The sequence below is a fragment of the Triturus cristatus genome, chromosome 8, assembly GCF_964204655.1.
Source record: "Triturus cristatus chromosome 8, aTriCri1.1, whole genome shotgun sequence".
In the NCBI taxonomy this organism is placed as follows: domain Eukaryota; kingdom Metazoa; phylum Chordata; class Amphibia; order Caudata; family Salamandridae; genus Triturus; species Triturus cristatus.
Genome location: NC_140591.1, coordinates 948,971,438 through 948,994,196, shown reverse-complemented (window position 1 = coordinate 948,994,196; position 22,759 = coordinate 948,971,438). Strand labels below are relative to the sequence as shown.

Sequence of the window (22,759 nt, the reverse complement as noted above, 5' to 3'; positions counted from 1 at the left end):
GCTATCACTTATGTATGCTGGGAATATTAAATCCCAAATATCAACGGGCAGACTATCGTTACAACAATAGCGAGGAACAAAATATTGAAAAGTATGTTTCTATGCATTTTCCATACCTATCTTCCCATGTACCTCTCAAGGAACGTTGATGTGGAGTTAGAAATAATAAATCCTTACCTCCCTCTGTGCAAATCCCTTTAAATAGTTTGTCCCTCAATATTGTTGTAACGATATACTGTCTCGTCGATATTCAGAATTTGAACTCTCTACTACAATCCACAGTTTGGTATGAGTTTCCCAAGTCTTCGTGTAGCCAGTGACCCTTTTTAAACTTTGAGCCTGTTGAAAGAGGGAATGCAAAAAGCGTGTTCAAAGTAGTATGCTCTATTAAACGCTCATTTATCTCGAGTGTTTTTACAAATAGCCTTTGGCGGTAAGCACTTTACTTCGCTCAAGATGTCACTAGAGGAATTAACCTGGCTTCCTGCGAGCTTTGGCAAACGTTTATTAATATCATTGCCAACAAACATAACGATTCTATTGGTTTTCATAGAGCTCTTGTACATAATCTAATATTATCTTTTTAAATATGACAGGACATTCATTTCCAAAGGCATTAAATGCATATATCAATACAATTGATATCTGTTCTTTTTACGCATTATCTATATCCCATTACTCCATTGATGACTTGTCGCTCTGATTCATATTTTGCAATAACATTCTACAGAATGTCTGTCATGTGCGATGCTTTAAGTATTGCAAAAACACATATCATGCCGAGCTCCATATATTTAATTTGTGTTTGTGATAAATGTAAAAACAAGCACTTGCAATGCAATAGGTCTTGCATTTGCAAGAGTTTAAGCTATTGGCATTATAAATGAAAATGCCTTTTATTTATAAAAGGTTTGTCATTTACAATGCCAATAGCTCAAACTCTCGTAAATGCGAGACCTATTGCATTACAAATGCTTGTTCAACTGGCTTCTTGGACACACCAAATGAAGTTGCCAGTGAGTGAGAGCCATGCGTTAAACGTTGCACAGTCTAGTAGTGAGAGAGACTGCCTTCTCAGTGCTCTGATGAGATACATCCTGTGCCCTCTGCCACATGTCCTGCGGCATTTTATGATTTCCTGTAAGATCTCACACCTTGCCATTGGAGAGTCCCAGCATTAACTTCTCTATTTAACAAGCGATTCTGTGAACCATGTGTCATTGATTAGTTCTTAGTGTTAACCACGCTCGCCATGTTTCCGCTGAGCACGTGTCAAGGTGAGGTAACAATCTGTCTCCATCGTGCCTTCCTCATGTCTGACCTCTCCTGCTGCAGAAGAGATGTCTCTTGGGGGCTGGAGTAAGCACAGTAGCTGATTGGTTTAATCTGCCTGCACCGGAAATCTGCGGGTACCAGGCTCGAACATTTGCAAAGCTCACTCAGGGTTCCATGCTTCTCGGGTCGGTAAAATGAGTATTAAGAGACTGGGCTATTAAAGCGCTTGTTTTTGAAATTGGAGAAGTAAATAGGTATGTGGTTTCAATACATGGCACTTGCCTCTTTGGTGTAACTATTCATATCAGTTGTGCATATTTTATTGACCTAAGTAAAATGAAAGCCTGACCCAGCTCTCTGCTCCAGAGAGCGGAATACGCTCTCACACCCATTGTGCTACCAATCGATGGCCGACGCGAAATAGAATTAGGAGAAATACTCTCCACTAAAGTCTTCCACCAAGTGGCGTCTCCCATAGTTTGATGTTTGACGGACTCTCGCCAGACCCTACATCACTTTGAGAGGCAGTTTTCACCTGTGTACTCATCCAGTTTCTCTATAGGCTAACTTGAGTCAGAATTGTCATCTCAATTGGGGGAGAGTGTCCCTTGAAATCCCTCTTGGTTTTTCTAGTCAAGACCTGGAAAAGTCAGAGGGCGTGGTCATGTGGCTCCCTATATATTTACTTACTCAGGAGGAGCCACAACGTTTCCATTTCCAACAGCCAGCCGCACCTTACCCTAGTCCTCCATTTAAAGAAGTGGGTGAGAACTATGCTCCACATTCGGGGGAGCATCTGGCGCTTTGTCACTGTGGGCGGGGACTTTCATAAACAAACAAGAGACTACGCTCCACATTCGAGGAAGCATCTGGCACCTTGTCACTGTGGGGGGGGGACTTTCATGAACAATCAAGACCCATGCTCCACATTCGGGGGAGCATCTGGTGCCTTATCACTGTCGGTGGGGACTTTCACAAACAAGATATACAGATAGCGGCCTTAGTGATTATGATTTAGAAATATTCCAAAAATTCTGAGAGCAAGGGAAAATGCCAAAACTAATGGGGAAAACCTAAGGAATCTGCAAAATCGATGGCGAAAATATATGTTAAAGTTATTTAATTTATTGTCAAAAATGCTGAAACATAGTACATCATCAGACGACAGTAACTGAATTTATTTTCAACATTGTTTTTTTTATTTGAAATCTCTGTTTGAAATGTGTACAATATGAAAAGTCTCTGTCCCACGTCACACCTTCCTGGACCTGGCTTCCTGCTTCCAGGTGTCACTCCCCATTCCCTTACATCTTGCCAGCTCCCCACACACCCTCTGCGTCATGATGCCAGTTTATTCGTTCTATTACACACCTTGTCTCAGCCCCTCTGTACCTTTGCACCCCTAAAAGCAGACAATTGCTTGTCACATTCAGGCATAGATTTAAAACAAGCTACATGAAGGGCATGGATGGGGAAGGAGGGGAAACAATGGAGGAAGCATCCGGAGATTTCTTAAATTAACACAGCGCGGCGTCTGTGCATGAGGGGGCATATTTAAAAGTTATAGCTGATGCCTGCGAATGTGAAAGTTCACATAGTGCGCTGCAAATACCAATAAATAAATGCCCACCATTGCTAACGCTGGCGTCTCACTAGTGCTGTTTAGATTAATTAGGCAAAGAGTTCTCCCAAAGGGCTAATACAAGCAATACTGTAAGGACAGACGTAGAAAATCCAGTCCTGATTGGAGGTTACAAAAGAAGACAGAGAGGTACTAAAGAGGGACTAATACACCTATTAACAAATCAAAAGCCAATATTTACGAAGGACAGTCACACCAGCCAATTGAAAAGATGGGTGGAGCTTCAACTCCATACCCTACTACAGCATACCTCGCAGAGCAGCTCATGCGCTGCCCAGGCTCGGCCTAAAAACTCACATTTCCACCTCAATGTTTACATTTCCTCTTCTGTGATGAAGGCATGAGATATCCTTCCTCCCCTCACCTAACATACTATACACAGAGGTTCAGTACTAGCCTTGTGTACATTTTGCTTAAGAACATAGGTCTGTCGCAGGCAGTGACGCTTTGAGTATTTGCCATTTGTCAAACATTTCCTAATTTAACAGGCCTGCGGTTAAATCCCTTTGATAGCTAAATAAAAATTAGACATCATTGGACTTTGGTCAAGTCCTTTTAAGATGTTTTTAATGAGCGCCGCAGTATTTGTCAAGTGCACAAAACCACAACTGGCTACAGCAGGCACTTTTTAAAATATAATGTGCCGTATTGACATTGCAGCAGTTCCTTAGTCCAGAACTCCGGTTTTCAGTAGTTGTCGCTGGCTACTTAATTTTAATACATGTGACCGTGCCATCCATAGTAGGCGCCGAAATATGTAAAAATAAAAGATTCTTCGTTGAATGTTTCGTCAGGTCCATGGCACCATAAATTGTTTCACACCAACTGTTTTTCGAGATGTCCATCTGAGCGCTGAGAGCCTTAAAAAGTCTCAAAAATATCAGGCAGGAAATGTAGTCTATCTCATCTCAGCTTACAACAACAGTCATTCCAAAACATCTCCTCTGTGCATATGCATAGCTTCTAATATAACCCAGCGATGACCTGAGATTGATTTTGCTCTGGGCCGAACCCCCTGCACGGGCTACCGACCCTTGCTGTTCTTGCATCATTAAACAAAGATCAGCTGTCATCAATAATTCATTCAGCCGGGGACTCTTTACTGCTTGCCTCAAATCTCCATTTGTCAAACTACTAAGCAAAACGGCCCTCATCTTTTATACTGTGGGATATTTGCAAGTCTTTCTTCAATGTGTCTTTCTGAGAAGATTCATGATTAAGCTACAAAGGGGAACAGCCATTACAACGCGGTTATTACCACGCTGTGCAGTTACATCGCATGCGTTACAACGCATGCGATGTTACAACGCTATGCCATTAGAACGCAAGTCTGTACATCGACTTGCGCTAGATGGCGTGCTAACATTACAAATAGTGTAGTTTACTATCCCAACACCTTCCCTACTGTTAAGTGGACTGGAGTTGGAATAGTAGATTACACTTTTTTAATGTCAGCACGCCATCTAGCGCAAGTCGATGTAAAGACTTGCGTTCTAATGGCATAGCGTTGTAACATCGCATGCGTTGTAACGCATGCGATGTAACTGCACGCGTGGTAAAAACCCGCGTTGTAATATCATACATCCAGCTACAAGCGTTTAGAGGCAGTCACACTATATCACCACTGCTCACAGTATCCGTGGCCATTCCAGCCACTGATTTGGCCTCCAATAAGATGGTGGGGGGAAGGTCCACCTTATTTAAGCATGCCTACAACAGAGGTAAGTTGTTTGACACAGGTGGTGTACGCCAAGTCAAGAGTCAGAGGGAAAAACACTTCTTTGGCAATTGTAGGATGTCCATGTAACATGCTGAAATTGCTGCCAACGAATGTGGGTACTTGGAAATATATCCCAAAAGTGGACTCCATTTTTAGTGTCCGCATTGTAGGACGAGTGTTCCGAACGTGGTGGAATTTTCTCTTTACAAATCAGGGGCACTTGAAGAGCAATGGATGGGAGATCTCCACAGTTTACAAGATTGTCTTCAAGACATTTTTCTAAAAAGTGGTAACAGAATCAAAAGCCTAAAGTATGTGACCGGTTCAATACTATTTTCAGCAGCATCAACACTGTCCAATGGCAGGCCTAATGATGTCAATAAAGCCTCTCCCATCAGGTCTGCCATTCTTTTTGCAACTTTCTAATTTTGGGGGGAGAACACAAAGGTAGGAGGACATGCATTCTGCCAGACTGGAAGTCTTGTTATTGCCATCATCTAAATCAGGCTAATAGTTTCTGTGTCCCCTTTTAGGTAAGTACAAAAGTCCATATATACAAAGAGTTCACGTAAAGCAGACCAGCAAACAAAGTTGATGTGCTGTGTGAACTGGAAAGAGCAGAACTGCACCATATCTACAAAAAGTGGAGGAGTTCTGCTCTCTCCCTGCGCTTGTACACTTTCAGCAGCCATGTGCCAACACAAAATATGTGCAGGGTGTCCTCGTTGTGATCACCATAGTTTTTGTGCTCAAAGGGTCCCTTTTGGCACAAAAACTATGCTTTAAGCCAATTTCCATTTTGCATGCCCAATGCAGCACACATGCAAAGAGGAAAGAATGAGGAGAAATAAAAATATTTCTCCTTGTTATGCTAGCCTCAGGGAGGTACAGGATTTTGGGACAAATCTAAGTCTACAAACCTTGGTAGATAAAGATTTGCATCAAAATCTATGGGTGGAAGAACAGGAACACCCATGCACCACCCATGAAACATCCACTTGATGCAAAGTAATGCAAGACAGCACATTGCGTTACATTGGTTTACTTTTGGTTACAAACCAACGCGAATCGCCATTAGCATTTTTAAAAATACCAGCAAGGTTTTGAGCTGGGTCTGCGTTAAAAAAGTAACACAAACCTGATATAAAATCTTTGTAAATCTGGGCCAGGTCTCATTACTCTGCATTTATATATGGACAACAGAAATGCCAACACACACACACATATATATATGTCCATCTTTCTAATAAACTTTTTCTTCTGGCTCTCCTTGAAAAGGCGGAACTGGTATCATCATGGCCATCTAACAGCTAGTATGTTCTTTTTTACTTCTTGTACTTGCAGTGATTTCCTTGCATCTAGTGATTAGTTGCAGCATGACATCTCTGATGAGATGACAACATTATATTCAAAGCTCAGTTTCATATGATATTGGGTAATGTTTTCCTTACAGTTGTTACAGGAAAACCCAGCGTAATCTTTGCAGATTTTGACAAGATGAAAAAATCTAGCTCATTCTGTGGTGCACACAGCCAAATGCACACAAACGCAAAGTCAAGTTACCAAAGCAAACCCGCAACCGCCTGATTCGTCTGGAGTTCGGCCTGGCGAAGTAAAACTATGAATGCCTGGGAACGCAGGCAAAATAGTGCTACCAAGTTTTGAAAGCACCCCTTGTAAGAATAAAGAACATGCTTAAACCCATCTAGGAAGGGACAACTAACCCATGGAAAATATATATACAAAACGCGGTAGGAACACTTTTCCTGGCAACACAAAACTGGAGCCAGGAAGGACTTAAGTTATGTGACAATTAAAAATGCACTTAACAAGCAAATTCAGCAGTAACCACGGGAAACAGACTTATAAAATTATACAGTCAGAGGAGGCCTTTCCGGGTTAATTACATCATACTAGGAGCACAGAATACAGCAGTATTTGAAGCAAGCACTGGGGAGGATGTGCTTAAAAGATATTCAATGGGCCAAGCTTGTGGTCCTTCCAATAAAATAACTAAATCCCGGATGGAAATCCCTGGCTCCTATAACCAGGTGCAGAATCTGCAAGTACAGAAGGGAGTCCCAGCTGCATTTGGTGTGGTGTTGTTCTGGTCTGCTACCGCTATGTTAGAAGTTGCTAAAACCGATGTGTCTCTTTAAAGGGGTTCGGACATGCAAAGAAGCAGTATCTGCTTTTTAGGTCTCGCCTGACCCAGCGCATGCGCTGGTCTGACGAGTCTTATTGAGAGGGCTCCCAAAAGTGCTACCAGGCCAGCCTAGAGCTAACATGCATGTGTGCGGGCGCGCGTGCCGCGCTTTAACGCGATTACTTTCACTTTCGTGGCCGCTTTGATGTTTGATCGTGATCGCGAACACTCTCACTTTCGCGGCCGCACGGCCTTATAAGTATTTAGTTATGCAACTGTTGCATGGCTAAACACTTATAAGGTCCAAAAGGTGAGACCTATTGGCTATGCCAATGCTTGTTTCTCTTGCACTGCACCAACAGAATTGGCCACATTTGGGAAGTATATGTCGGATGTGCATGCTTGGCTCTCTGAACAAGAAGGGCCCGACGATACTATTGTGGTTTTCACGACCAATAAGTAAGCGTGAAGAGACTCAGCATGCAGTCCAAATATTAACTTTATTATGCAGTACAATGCACGTGGGCACTTTAAAAATGAGGCAGTTAGAAATCCTAGCAGTTTGGATAGACACCATCACCTTCTCACCATCTTGCCATACGAGGCCTCAAGTAAGGGAATAGACATTAACTTTTAATCAATGCTGCTAAAAAGATACCATTATAAGATGAAAAAGTAATATACATAATTTTAACGTGCGATCGTTATAGAATTTTAATTTTCCTTTTATTGATGTAAGAAATATTGCAAATGATTTTAAGTAATTTGTGCAATAAAAACTTTCATTCATTTATTTACCAACATTGTATGCCACAATGCAAAAACTGATCGCTTACTTACCTTTTTCAAATTGAGACGAAAGAGTAAACAATTTGGAAAGATGTCTAAGAGTTACACAATATCAGTTTGCCTGTGAATTAAATAAGAGGTGTTTACTGCTGCTGAGAACAATGATTGAGTTATCAATTCTTTGGAAGTTTGGTATTTATAACTCAAACATTAAGCATTGGGTCCATGGCTACCATGTGTTGCTCTTCTTCATTTGCATTCTTTGGATGTATTTGCATGTCTAATAACATGGTGACATTTCATTTTTCCCATATCCCACCGCATCCAATTGAAGAGACAATTTATAATGATGTTCATAAGACTTTGGTGAACAAGAATCAGTTCCATATGAGGACAATTAAGGATTACAGATGTTCTCTTGGAATGTGTTCATTTAATTGCTCCCAAAAAATATTGTTACTTTACGTACCAAAAACCATCAAACACCACACAGGATAAATGTAATTGAAAGGATACTGTAGTTAAATGTTGAATGGTTATCAATCAGTTCTTGATCACATCACACAATTTGTGGCCAGAGATGCAGTTGTGAGCAAATTGTTATCTGCTTTTGAGTGTAAGATCTCTATGATTGAAAAATCCCTGCAGTTACCATGTAGACAAATGCACTTGCCGATTGTTGCTGACAGTTTGACAAGGACTGCAGATGGGCAAAGAAATCTTAATGGATTGCTTTACATGCAGGGAAATTTAGGACAGAGTATATCACACATAAAAAGAGCAGTTTATGGAGAGGGTGATGTAATAAGTGTCTGTTCCATAAAAGCTCCAGGATCAGCTGGATTCCCATGCCATACATAAATGCATCAATAGGTGAACAATAGGTAAACATCAATAGGCGCTCACCTATTGATGGCACTTCTAAATGTTGTGTGCTGAGCCGACTCCCTCTCGCCATCACACACAGCATCCTTGTTCCATAAAGTAATTGTGCTTATGTTTGGGCATGTCGAACCCCGATGATTATGGACCTTCTGATTGACCTTGTGGTCAACAGATTGGAGGGCGTATTACTATTATGGGTCATGGCGAATGGTGTAAAGTCACACTTTCTAGATGGATTCACATGGTCGAGGGACAAGCAAATAATGTGTGATCTTATATTGTGTTAATGTTAAGATTGCAACTCTAGGAATTGGTCCATCACAGATCACACCACAGATTTTGGGAATGCAAATAGAATCAAAATGTGAGTTTGTCTAACAGTTTTTCTGAGGGCAATAGTTTATGGCAATACTGCTCTTTTTTAGATGTGGCTCCTGAAAAGAGTGCTTCGGGTTCCTAAAATTTTCTAAAGGAATCAGGCAAGGATGCATTTGGCCCAGTTCCTCTTCGATATGTACATAAAAAAATAAAAGGGACACGTTTAGAGGGTCTCCAAAGACTCTCCCATAGTGGGTGTCAGACTCCGACCCCGTTTACTATAAGCAGACGTTTCAGTTGTGATTTCTCACAAAGCAAATTGTTTACAGCAGTTGATAAACATATATTTTTATTTTATAGACCTAGGAACAAACCTAGAAATGCCGAATTGTCTGACCCTTGGTTTTTATTGTCTTATAAATAAATGTGCTTAGATAAATGACACAATTATAAATAATGTCACTTTTTTCCTCTTTAGGATTTGAGTTGCATTCCCCAAAATCAGTTATTTATCATTGCCGTCTGACAGAAAATGAGATATGGCACGATTAAATGAGCAATATTCAGATTTCCTAACCATCATGGTGGTAAGTTGGAACACCATGTTAAGCATATATAAAACAAGGAACATTCTAACTGGATATATAGCTCCAGTACACGGGTTACATCAAACCTGGGCCTATGAGGCTGAGAAAAACAGAAACGTCAAAAGACAATTGGTATTGCACAGTAAACTGTCAGCAATGTTTGTCGTCAACAGATATTTATTTCCTATTGGCAGATTTGATTAACATGGCTCCTCTGTCCCTGTGGGAAGCAGTTTCGCCAAACAACTGTGCAGGTCTCACTGAGGCAACACTGCCGGATGTCATGTCACAAGACTGTGCACAAAGCATCCCCTGGCTCGTGTATGTACATGGCTCCTAAATGTCCAATTTTCAAAGCAAACTAAAACAGCCTGTGTTTCTTATCTGGAACATAAATTCCTAGTTCGGCTGGTGACTTAGGTGCTGAAGGCCGCTGTAAATTCGTATTCTCCAGGCCAGTCGTGTGTGGCCCAAAATAAATATTTTTTGATAAATAAATGTTTGAACATTACGAGCTCTACTGCCTCTGTATAAAAAGGAACTACTGTTGTTTATGAAATGTTTCCCAACTTGGTGGTCACCCAAAATGATTTATGAATCTGCCCAATCATACCACTCTATCATGCAGTTCCCATCATTGTGTACATGGTGGTCTTCAAACCTTTCAATGTTATGCCCCACTCGTGTGAAAACTAAATTCCCTAATTAAGGCTGTAAGAATACAGAAAAAATGGCTAATGCTGTCTGGTCTTTCGTTTTTCTAATCCTATGTTGTAAAGCTGAAGGTCATCGGTTGGTATATTTTATTGATGTTCTTACTTTGTATAGGGATTTTGTTTTATAATTTAGAGGTATTCATGATTTTTTGATGTTTTTAACATGCCTACGAAATGTAACTTGCTACTGATTGAACAGAGAAAGTGCTTGTACCACTGAATAAAAACATTGGCGGCTGAATTGAATGAAACTTGTGGGGCAGGAGGCGGGTAGAGAAAAAAATAACTTTCACTTACCTGCCGCAGCCTCTTTACTCCATCCTCTTCTGTCACAGGGAAGCACCGAAAGCACACAGGCTCCCAAAATCATCTGGCAAATCACAACGTTGCTGTCACCAGCATGACAGCAGCGTCGTGATTGGTCTGGGCACCCAGTTTCATCGCTCAGACGGAGACTGGTAGCCTGTGCATGTTCACCACCCCGGATGTGCATTACACCCGGGTGGAGTACATGCTAAGTGCATATGACTGTCTGGCCGGCCCAAGCCGGATGGCCATACCGTCATGCGCACTTAAGAGAGTGCCCACCTCTCCTCCCCCTGATCCTGTGATAGCCCAGCCCTGCCCAAACCTAAAATTAAACAATTCTGAGCCAGTACAGAAAAATAAAATGATAACATTTTGTTATTATCATTTTCTTTTTTTCGTTTTGGACTGCTCAAAAAGCAGTGGCACGACACCCCCTCCCCCTTAGCGGAGGAGCCCCCGTTGCATAAAAGTCACTTCATTACAAGTTCTCACGTTGGGTGTATTACTTTCAAAATGTATCACACACAAATTGACACTAGCAGGTCAATTAAATATCACAAACATGAGAATAAAAGAACGAATTATGCTCATTCAATTGAACTTTTTTTTTGCAACTATGCACCTACATAGGATATGCACCTAACGCTATTAAAGAACTGAAGCCCCATACTTAAGAGTTGGTCTCAAGAAGTCACTTATTGGGCAATGTAGTAATCAGTTAATGCATGAGAGAATTTTTAAATGTATTTGGTTGCTGCTGAGAAGTGCATAATTTCTGCAGAAGTAAGAAAGATAGCTTGACTATGACATTGTGTATGTAGCTTGAGCGATTCAACCTACCATGCCACAGCAAAAATTATTTAACGAGATTTCAGGTGAGTCTTTCTATACTGTGACAAAGTAGTCTAGAATTTAATTTTTTTGTAGCGCGCGCCAGGCAATTAATCTGTATCTTGAATTCTGCAGATGCTGTTAATAATTTGCTATCTGTTGAAAAGACATATGCATCGGAATATATTTGGTCCTTTTTATGGCAATGCACAATAAAAGATGCATGTGCTGTCGATGCTGAGCCAAGATAAATAAAAATAATGCTTAAATAAATATGTTAGTATATTTCCTCACATCCTCCAAAAAAACTGCCTGCTTTGAGAGTTCACTGCAAATGCTGCCGCAGTCCCACTGCCTAAACTGCACAACGTAATGTGCTATAGTTTTACATCTGAGTTCTAATTGCTTTCTATTACAAATGTTCGCTTCCTACATCTTAAAGATTCTTCGGTGTTAATAGGTAATGACATTAGGTTTAAATTAAATCTAAAATACTCTGGGGCAGATTTACAAGGACTGGCGCATCCCTGCATATCATCAGGGATGTGCCAGGTAAGATGTGTCACGTAAGTTTACCCTTGCGCCACCACAGATGCGCCGCATTTACAATGCGGCGCATCTGATGGCGTGAGAGCGGCGCATTGCTAGAGTTGTGTCGCAAGCGCGACGCAACTCCAGCAACACTCAGGGGCTGCCCATATCTAACATGCTGCATCACGCCTTACGCCTGCTTCAGGCAGGCGCAGGGTTTTGACGCAGCAGCGTCGGAAAAGTGACTCAGTGAAATCATTTCACTGCGTCAGTTTTCCAAGGCTTTTTCCGACGGATCGCCCACCCTGCATACATTAAACCTGACACAGGTTTAATGTAGCGCAGGGCTTAACAACGTGACGCATCTCCCTAGATGCGTCACGTTGTAAATAAGGCGCAACATGGCGCATGGTTTAGGCCGCCGCTGCGTCACAGAAGTGACGCAACGGCGGTGTAAATGTGTCGCAGGGGGCTTGTAAATCTGCCCCTTTGTTCTTGTTTAGTTAATTCCTTTGTTGGTTCACACCACCAAGTAAGTGGCTGTTACATCTCCTTCCTGTGTTTCACAATGGGGCATCTACAAACCTCTGTCTCAAGGAATACCGTCAGTTCGCAGATACAAAGTAAAGAGTGGTTTAGCATGCACCAATACCACTCTGAGAATTTTTCCTTCCCTGGGTTTCCCCAAAAAGTATAATTCAAAAACACCTTAGTATTATACTTCTCTGCCTCTCTCCACCTGATCCACAGACTACACAGAGTGTACAACACAGGTATAAGGCAGTGCCATATCAAAAGCCCCCGCAGCCCCCACATCCCCCGTAGCCCCCGCTGTTTGGGGGGCCGACCTCCAGGGGACCCCCTTAGCAAAAGTGATAGGTGGCGGGCCGGGGAGGGGAGGGGCCCTCCTTGTACTTTGCAGGGGGGCCACCTCACTTTTCGTTACGCAACTGGTGTAAGACACCTTGTTAATCTCAATATCCGAAATGCCATTGCTCTGGCCATTCTGTCATTAGGCATTAGGAAGAGGTATGGCGCCACGGCCAGGGCAACTGACTCTGGAATCTGGGGATCACGGTGTGATCGCCCGCGGCAGACTAGCCCAGCACCATGTGACCCTGGGAAATAGATTGTTTAATCTTCCCGACGGCCCCCACCGCCTAGAGGCCCTTACGGGTGATTGTTCGCGCTTTACAAATGTAGATTATTATTATTATTATTATTATTATTATTATAGGCACTGGGTAGAATTATTACCATTATAGCAATGTGCATCACACATCAAGCTATTCATGGCACTGGATCACTCTTCCTTAATCATAAACTCAACAAAATGAGACCACTGCAGTCTAGGATGACCTTACTCCTGACCTATCCCTTCATTCAAAATGTCTTCACTTGTGGAAGCTCCCGCGCAGATATGGACTTCTTCTAGAATAAGAATAGCTGACAACCACATTGAATTCCAGGAAGCATTATGAATCTAGTTCTTCCCACTCACATATCTGCATGACAAAGACAACTGAAAAGAAAACCAACATGAAAACTCCATCCTTATGTTTATGCACAACATTAGGTTCACCACATCATGTTTAGAGCAGGTCTACAAATCTCGAAAACTTCATTCATGTTGGCCTAACTACAACAAACATTAGCCGTGCATTCCAAAACGTGTGCCTAGGAACTCAATGTAAACCAGAGTGCCTCACAGCCTCATCGGGTTAATGACATGCAATATGCATACTGCAATACAAACAGTAAAATACAATGCAGTTTTCAGCATCAGTGCCAATGCCCAATTTATCAGGCAGGGGCACAAAAGCCTCCCTGAATAAATGTATATTCTTCACAAATATCTGAACGATTCTCAGAGAGGAAAAGAAAAGGCCACCTGCATTCCACGGTTCTGTAGTGATACCTTCCCCTAACTTGGCAAACTAAAGCAGCAGTGGGAAGCATAATATTCTCCCCTTCTTCAGACACCGAGTCTGCCTTTGCTAGCCCTACCACATTGTAGTATACCACCTGAAGTCTCCCTAAATACACTTTAGAACCAGTGGAACAACTCAACAGTCAGTCAATCATAGTGATTTGAAATTAAGCGTAAAGGCTTGGATGGAGGGTTCAAGGCTCAAACCTATTGGACATCATTCTTAGTCCCCCTCTGTGTAACACTCAGGAATCTATTGCCACACGCATATCAGTCACTGCCTCCCTCAGGATCCCACTGCCTCAACCCTATACACAGCAGGCCTATTGAGTGCACATTTCATAGTCCCCTTCACCTAAACAGCCTCTGAGGCACAAATGTCCCAGTGAATGAGATGAAATCCCTACCACGAGGTGGCTGTGCCAGAGTATGACTTAAAGTCTGTCTGAGATTAGGGGAATTGCTACTATTAAATAGAAAAAGTTCAAGCAGACTGTTTCTTGTGTTAGGTCAGGAGTCTAATTATTAAGATTTTTTGCAACTGTTATTAACACACACTTTACCATGTGGGACACATTGATACACATACATCTTGAGAAAATGGACTGTCAAATTGCTAAAGTTCCCAGACACATGAATAGGTAAACTAGGACATATAATTAGCGCAGATGCAAGAGCACTGCAGCTTTTTTTTACAACTCTTACCTTATCCAACCCTAATACAAATATAAAAGTAACAACATTTTTATAAAAATGTATCCATGTTCACATACCGAAAATGGAATTTTGTATAAAATAAAAGAAGTGGCATATAAAAAGAGAAACACATTGCTAAAATATATTTTCCTGTACTGAAGAGTGTTCAAGACAATTCAAAACTCTTGCCTAGTTTACCTAGAATGTCAATACGTTTGAGCGCATGTATCAATTAACAATGGGCCTATCCTGGACTTGGCACTTTCTGAAGGGTCATCCCCATACTTTCTTGACTTCCTCCTCCTATTTCTGCTGAATGCGTTTTTGTTAGCCTTAGGACTCTGCACACTTTACCACTGCTTACCAGTGCTAAAGTGGTTGTGCTCTCTTCTTAAAACATGTTAGTTTGGCTTATGCCCAATTGGCATATTTTATTTACTTGCAAGTCCCTTGTAAGGAGGCACTACCCATGCCCAGGGCCTTAAACTTAAAAGCTACAATTGGGCATTCGGCACTGATTGTGCCACCCACTTAAGTAGCCCTTTAAACATCTCTCAGGTCTGCCATTGCAGAGACTGTGTGTGCAGTTTTAAACTGTCATAGCAACCAGGCAACATAAAGCCTTTGTCAAGCCCAAACCTTCCTTTTGAATGCATATAAATCACCCTAAGGTAGGACAACTCAGAGGGTAGGGTGAAATGTATTTAAAAAGTAGGACATGTACATTTTAGTTTTACATGTCCTGGTAGTAAAAACTCTTAAATGTGTGTTTCACTACTGCAAGGTCTACCTCTCCCATTGGATAACACTGGAGTTGCCTTATTACATTTTATAAGTGTAATTTCAAATTGGAACAGATGACCCCTTTATGTTTGGTGTGTCTGGAATCACATTTAAAAATCCTAATGTTTGGCGAAGTTGGATTTTAACTTGCACTTCTGGAAATGCCACTTTTAGAACGTTTGCATTTTCCTTTCTTAGCCATTTGGTGCCTGCAGCCTGTCTCTGGGTCACATGACTGGGTGTGGGTGATAGTTGGGCTATGTGTATTCCTCCTAGACAGCCACACACAATGGGGAGCTTAGGTGTGACTGGATGGGCAATCACTGGCGGAATGGGTGGGAGGAACTGGGCCCAGCCTCACTTACACTTGAATAGGCTGTGTCCTATCTCCACACAAAGGGCTGCATACCTCTGTAGTTGGTCTTGAGTTAGGGCCAAGAAGGCAGGGCATCTGTTCACATCAAAGGCAAACCTCTAGAAGCTTCTCCCCATTTCAAAGACACAACTGTATGTACATAGACCTTAGACACCGACTCTTCAGTACACTTCTGGACCTGTGGATACCCTGTCAGGAAGAAGGACTGCTGTGCAGTTGAAAGGACTGCTGTCCTATTGAAAGGATTGCCACTGTGCTGGACTGCTGATTTGGAGGAACCACTGCCCTGCTGTGCTGACCTTCTGCCTGCTGCCCTCTTGCCTTAGGGAGAAGAACTGGACCAGTAACTTCACCTTGAACCCAGGACCACAGAGTGGCTCTAAAGGATAGTCTGCTGGCCTCCTGATCTGTGTGACAGGGACTAAAAGGCTCTCCAACATCCTGCAAATGAGAAAAAACAAGGACCCCCTGAACAATGGATAGTTCAATTCCTAGGAAAGGGACTTGAATAGTAATGACAAAAACTCCTAGGCAATATCAATAAAGTAAACAAATTACACAATATCTACGACAATAAGAAGACCAAGATAGACGGAAAAAATATGTTCAAATTTGTTACTATTTTAATAATTTCCTCTCATATTATTTAAACAAATGATATTTATTCAAAACATCTAAAAAATGAAACAATATTTAACCCATTACATTTAATCAATATGTATAAATAAAAAGTTAAAAAGTGGCAATATCTTTATTAACTCGACGCGCGTTTCGGCGTATACAACGCCTTCTTCAGGAAAGCCGCACAATTATAGATCCCGTTTTAAGGTGATGAGTTCCTAGTGATTAAAACTTGCAACTCCATAGTTGGTGGATGTCTTTAATTCTAATAAATGGCTGATGAATGCAATGCACCGGATGTGCTACAATGTCTTATTAATTTTATAATCAACAGTTTCACGAAAAGGTCTGATGTCTTGTTGTCAAACAAGCTTCAAATAAGTATATTGGAAATGCGGACTGGTCCTACTTAATGTTAAAATCAGTAAAATGATACTCTGGAAAGCCTCTTGCAATAGAAGAAATTCAACGAAGAAACTGGAACAAGCACTGGATATGTGATAGTGGTCCAAATATGTAGCTCAATAAGCATACATAGTAAAGGACTTATCTGATAAAAGGAGGCTTCAAGTAGGACCAGGCTAAGGATGGCTGCCGGTGATGCCTTCGGAAAAGAGTATCAGTGATACTGCTTTTCCAAAGACTTATATGAAGCTTGTTTGACAACCAGACATCAGACCTTTTATTAGAATTAAAGACATCCACCAACTATGGAGTTGCAAGTTTTAATCACTAGGAACACATCACCTTGAAACGGGATCTATAATTGTGTGGCTTTCCTGAAGAAGGCCTTGTATACGCTGAAACGCGGGTTGAGTTAATAAAGATATTGCCACTTTTTAACTTTTTATTTATACATATTGATTAAATGTAATGTGTTAAATATTGTTTCATTTTTTAGATGTTTTGTATAAATATCATTTGTTTAAATAATATGAGAAGAAATTATTAAAATAGTAACAAATTTGAACATATTTTTTCCGTCTTCCTTGGTCTTCTTATTGTCGTAGATATTGTGTAATTTGTTTACTTTATTGATATTGCCTAGGAGTTTTTGTCATTACTCTCCAACATCCTGCACCAGTCCCTGGACCCAGCTACAGCATGTTCCTGGCCCCCAAGTGATGTCTCTCAGGTCCTGAAACCTCAGTGTTGCTCAAGGGTACTAAAATCAAGCTTTTGGGCTCTTCGCAACCGTGAATGGGCCAGTTCGTAGCAAGACCTCATGGCTCGCACCACAAATCAGTACCATGCTCTGTCAGCTCGACTCTTCACACTGCAGCATCAACCGCTCGCAGAGATCGCCAACGCGAAGCTCCAGCAACACCCACTGTGAAGCTGGCCGGCTCAAAGTACTTCGCCGACAGCCTCCCAAGTTGCTCTCCATGCTCCTAGCGGCCCTATTTAACACAAAGCGGCCTCTAGCATGTACTTGAGAAGGTAAACTTCAGCAGGTTCAACTTGGTGACTATATCCAACCGGCGCTCCATCATGGTCAGCCTGGAAGTGTGACTCTGACCCAGTCCAAAGAAACCAGATATCCCGAGTTGGCGCTTTGTGCCTTTTGGCACTATTTTTGCTAAAATCGTTAAAAATTCATATCTCTGGTTCTATCATTTTACTGTATGATGTGTTGCACAAATACTTTACACATTACCTCAAAGTTAAGCCTGACTGCACTGTGCCAAGCTACCAGGGAGTTGAGCACAGGTTAATTTAGGGTTTGTTTGTGCCTTACCCTGACAAGGATTGTGGTTGCTGCTTGACTAGGGCTCACACCCTAGTCAATCAGAAACCCAATTTTTCACAACTTTCATAAGAACATTTACAACACAAAAGGCAATTATGTGTTTTAAGTTGAACCTATGCACAGGCAATGGAATAACAACTGTACAGAACTAAAGGTCATGTATGTGTCAAAAGGACTAGATAATATTGCCATATTGAAGTTTAGCAGACATGTTTTGCTCATTTAGACACATAACAGTGAATTACTCTTAAGGGAATAAGTCAGTGGTTTGTTAGCGAGGGAAGTGATGAAGGGGAAAAAATGGGGAAGATGGGTTTGAAAATGTTGAAGACCATTACGAAGATGGTGAGGGAAATAAAATAAATGGAGAAAGAAAAGGTAAAAGGGAATTGACCTGTTGTAACAACAATCTAATTCACCATCTTGAACAGTAAGAAAAGTTGAAATAAAAATAATTACTTGCAATAGAAAATGAATGCAAGACAAAACAAGCATTGGCAAAGCCAATAGGTCTGCGTTGGGTGCCATCTGTAGTATCGTATGTACACATCTTTCCTTATCTCCTGTTGCTCTCTCTCTCTCTAGATGTTCAGTCAGTGTGTATGTGCTACATGAAATGTTGGTGTGGTGATGATGAATGGAATGTTTGAGTGCCTGGGAGGTGAGGTGTGACAGTTGGAGTATGGGCTGAGCAGCAGGCAGGCTGGTCCTGGTGGGGCTGCTCTGCATGAAATTTCCAACCTGCAACTAAGACTAAATAAATCATCTTAAACTACATCTCGGCTACCTGATCTTCATTACTACATTTATGGAGACGATTTAAAGAAAAAGAAACCCTGCGTGGTAGGATTCTACAGACGAAACCACTAAATAAATTAAAGCCTAACGAAACACAGCGAAAGTAACTTTGAAGAAAAATGTGAGGAAACAGACAGAATGCCCTCCAGCCCTACAGCCCCACCAGTGTCCTTCATACCAGACGGCCCCAAACTGGGCGTGTTTCTATCATGTACGTTCCTGAGTTTCAACGTGTAAGAAGACAAAGTTGAGTACATTGATTCTTTCTTGAAAGAAGCCAGCCGTATTTATTTAACAGATGTTGTTGGACAGCTTATACTAGTGGCATTATGTCAATATAACATCATAAGGATTGTCTAGAGGTCACGGAGAAGTGTTTGGCAAGAAGTCACACCAACTATAAGCTCCATCGGTGTGCGCAGTTTTGACTATTTTGGCAGTATTGAAGATTGTGAGCCTAAGTGCTTGTTTACTGTGCCATCGCGATCGTGCGTGATACCCAGATTGCACCGTTATTCATGAGCGAGGTAGGTGTGAGGTTTACCTGTGTCATAGTGGCTGCGAGGATGCCGACAGTCGTACTCATGGAGCGGGGGCCAAAGGAAGATCCATCTGTGCCAATAGTAACGTCGCCTCAGGAACGCGTGCTGCATGTGCAAGGTTTGGTGCATGCATGCACCTTGAGTCAGCCGACGCTGGGCTCATTTACGCAGGGCCATCTTTGTTCTGTGCGATGCAGGTACACTACACTGGGAAGCTCGAGGAGTAGGCACAAATTTTGTTTGTTTTGTTATGTTTTTAGCATGCATTGTGATAAACAAACCCTCTTGAACCATGCTCATCAAAGCAAAGAAATGTTTTGTAGGCGAGAACTGGCACACGTTGTACCAGGTTTGTTCAACGATCTGCAAGTAACTTTATTTGTTTGTACTAGTAGATCGAGAACTGTCTTACAGTGTCCAGAGTTGCAATCGTGTTTTGCCTGGTATCGATATGTTCTTTCATCATGTTCTCTGGAGTAGTAGTGCCAACCTCTCAATTGCCTCTCTCTCAATTGCCTTACTCTCAATTCTGCTTCTGGGAATTGGGGTCAATCTGCTTCCCTTCGGAGCTGTCCCTTCCACCTCTCCTCTCATGGGGCAAGTTGAAGGATGAGGCTGACAGTGCTTCCTAGTAACACCGGGACAGCTACCGTCGATAGAACTCTGACGATGCCCCATGGGCAGAAACCTAAACTGTTTGTACTTACCTCAGAGACCGAGTACCCTTGGCCGTTGCCTGGTGGAGCTGTCCTATGCAGCTATAGAGGAGTCTGGTTCTGGTTCAACCCTTGGCCGTCAGCTACCCAGCCGGACATCGGACATTGTTTTTCACGGTTCTTCTTGGTTTATCTGTCTTCCACAGTGACTGCTTGGTTCCCCCTGATGGACTTTCCCCCTCCTGTCTGCCTTGACTCTATCGGTACTCCGCCCCCCAGTTTTCCTTTCCCTCTCTCTGTTACACCACGCACTAGTAATGCATACTACTGTGTTACTGTGGCTTCATCATGTGTCCTTATGTGCTATTTTCTAGTAACTCCTGTTGTTACTGTGTAATCACTGTGTAACTTATGTAACATTTTTGTAAACTGCAACTCGCTGTTCCTTATGTAAAGTGCTCTGATACCTCCAGGTCTAGCCAGCGCTATATAAAACTAAAATAAATAAATAAAAAATAAATAAACCTCACAGCAAAAGGTTGTCTGAGTTCATGACCACGTCTTATTTGACGGTTGGTGCATTGTGAAGCAGACCAATTGTGGTGTAACACTACTTACGGCTTGGGCAGGGGCGTAACACAGGCCCCTGCAGCCCCCGCGGTGTGAGGGGGCCCCCAAGCTCCAGGGGGCCCTTCTCAGTACAGCACTCTGGCTGCAAAGCTCCTGATTGAGCCCAGAGGGGGCCCTTCCAAGTGCCTTGCAGGGAGGCCCCCTCAAGTTTCGTTACGCCAGTGGGATTGGGGTGAGATGTCCCTTGCCAGTGATAATATCCTAGGTTTCCAGCTTTATAGCTGTTCTTCCTTATTACAAATGTATGCCTTTTGTTCAAGTATATGTCATTTGTTGTTTTTGCTTGTCCCATTGCTTAGTTTTCATTTTATGCAGTTGCTTGTCATGTAGGATGCATGTTCATTATATAGTTGTCATTCACATACCTTTATACTGTCCAAGGCGATGCTCACTACTTCAATTGGTGTTACATGTATTTCCTTGCTGGTATCATTATACCTATAGTGCCCTGTTTGTTTGAGTAATTATGTTTTATGTGTGTGTCGTGCTTTAGGTCCATTGATTTAGTGTGGGCTTCACGTTCAGTTTCAAAGAAGTGTATTGTATACTCTGTTGTTTAATGCCCTATGTGTGTGGGAAGATTGGTTGCTATTGATATTCATGGCAGTGTCACTGTATCACTGTTTTCAGCCAATATGTCTTAATGGTGTATGTTTCTTTACGGTGAGCAAGCTTCTGTTGAGTTAGTGTCTATTTTTATGAGTTGTGATGGGAATTTTTGAGAAATTTCAGCATTCAACTTTACAAATCCCTTACACATGGGATTACTCTGTGGGCGGGAATTGGCCATTTCTTTAGTTTTGCCTGTGTGCCCTTACATGAGGGATGGATTAGTGGGTGATAGTCGCTCATTTCTATGTTTGACGTTACATGCCCTTGCATGCAGGTTGGCGTAATGGGTGGAAGTCCAATTTCTACACAGGGGAATTATTGTGGTGGGTGGTAGTCACTCATTTCAACATTGCTGGTACATGCCCCTCACATGAGGGAGGGTTATATGGGTGGATGTCACACATATCCGCATTGCATGCTACTGTCCTTACAGGAGGGATGGTTATATGGGTGCCCATCACCCTTATCTAGATTGTTTGCTCCATGCCCTTACTAGAGGGGTGTTTTTACATATCTACATTGTTTGCTACATGCCCTTATTAGTGGGATGTTTCACATATCTAAATTGTTTGCTACTGCCTTTGCATGAGGAGTGGCCGTATGGGTGGGAGTCACCCATTTCTATAGTGTTCGTTGCCTTTCCTTACTTGTTGGATGTTTGTTGTGTGTATATCACCTGATGTTACGTGTTACTTACTTGCCCTTGTTTGGGGACACTTTTTGTCGGGTGTACTACACCCATTACTTTTATGTTATACATATCTGTGTGTGTCTTTCAAGCAGTTGTTCATGTTGTGCTGTGTTGTGCCTCCTCTCATGCTTGTCTGGCCAGTGGGTGTGGTTGGTTGTGGTCATAGGTGCTATTGTGTTTGTTATATAATATGCTGTTTCTTCTGCCATATTTTATTAATGTTATACAGAGGGAGGATGTGTGATATATTATCTTGTATACTTATCTATGCATCTTCTTCAATTTTATTTATCTATGCATCTTCTTCATTTTCTCTTGTATATTTGTCTATGCATCTTCTTAATATATTTTCAATGCTATATTGTTGCTCTTCATTGTATATTTATCTATCTATCTTTTGTATTTTTCTCAACGTTTTTTTATGGTTCTTCTGGGTAATGCTTTATTCCTTCTTGCATTTTTGTATTTTCATGCTTCTTCTTGTAAATATTTTATCCCGTTTTGCAGTTTCATTTTTTGTGTTATATAAAGGGGGAGGATATGTATTATCCTGTATATGTATTTATCCTTCTCCCCTGTTGCTTTCTCTCTAGCAGCTCAGCCAGTGTGGATGTGCTGCATGGAATGTTGGTGTGGTGATGATGAATGGAATGTTTAGGTGCCTGGGAGAGGAGGTGTGACAGTTGGAGTATGGAATGAGCAGCAGGCAGGCTGCTTCTGATGGGGTTGCTCTACATGAACTTTCCAACCTTCAACTAAGACTAAATAAATCATCTTAAACTACATCTCGGATACTTGATCTTCATTACTACACCAGCCTTTGGCATTGGCAATTCTTGTCTTTTTCTGTCACTATTTGTTGAAAACGTTATTGTTGGGAAGGCAGCTGGACCATCACTGATCTGGGTAAAATCATTGGCTATAG

The 22,759-nt window shown here is 41.8% G+C and overlaps 1 protein-coding gene across 4 annotated transcripts in view; it reads left to right on the top strand.

Annotated features, from left to right (window-relative positions):
- PTCHD1 (patched domain containing 1) overlaps positions 1-22,759 on the top strand; it is a 571,764-nt gene that overhangs the window by 181,977 nt on the left and 367,028 nt on the right. The window lies entirely within an intron of this gene.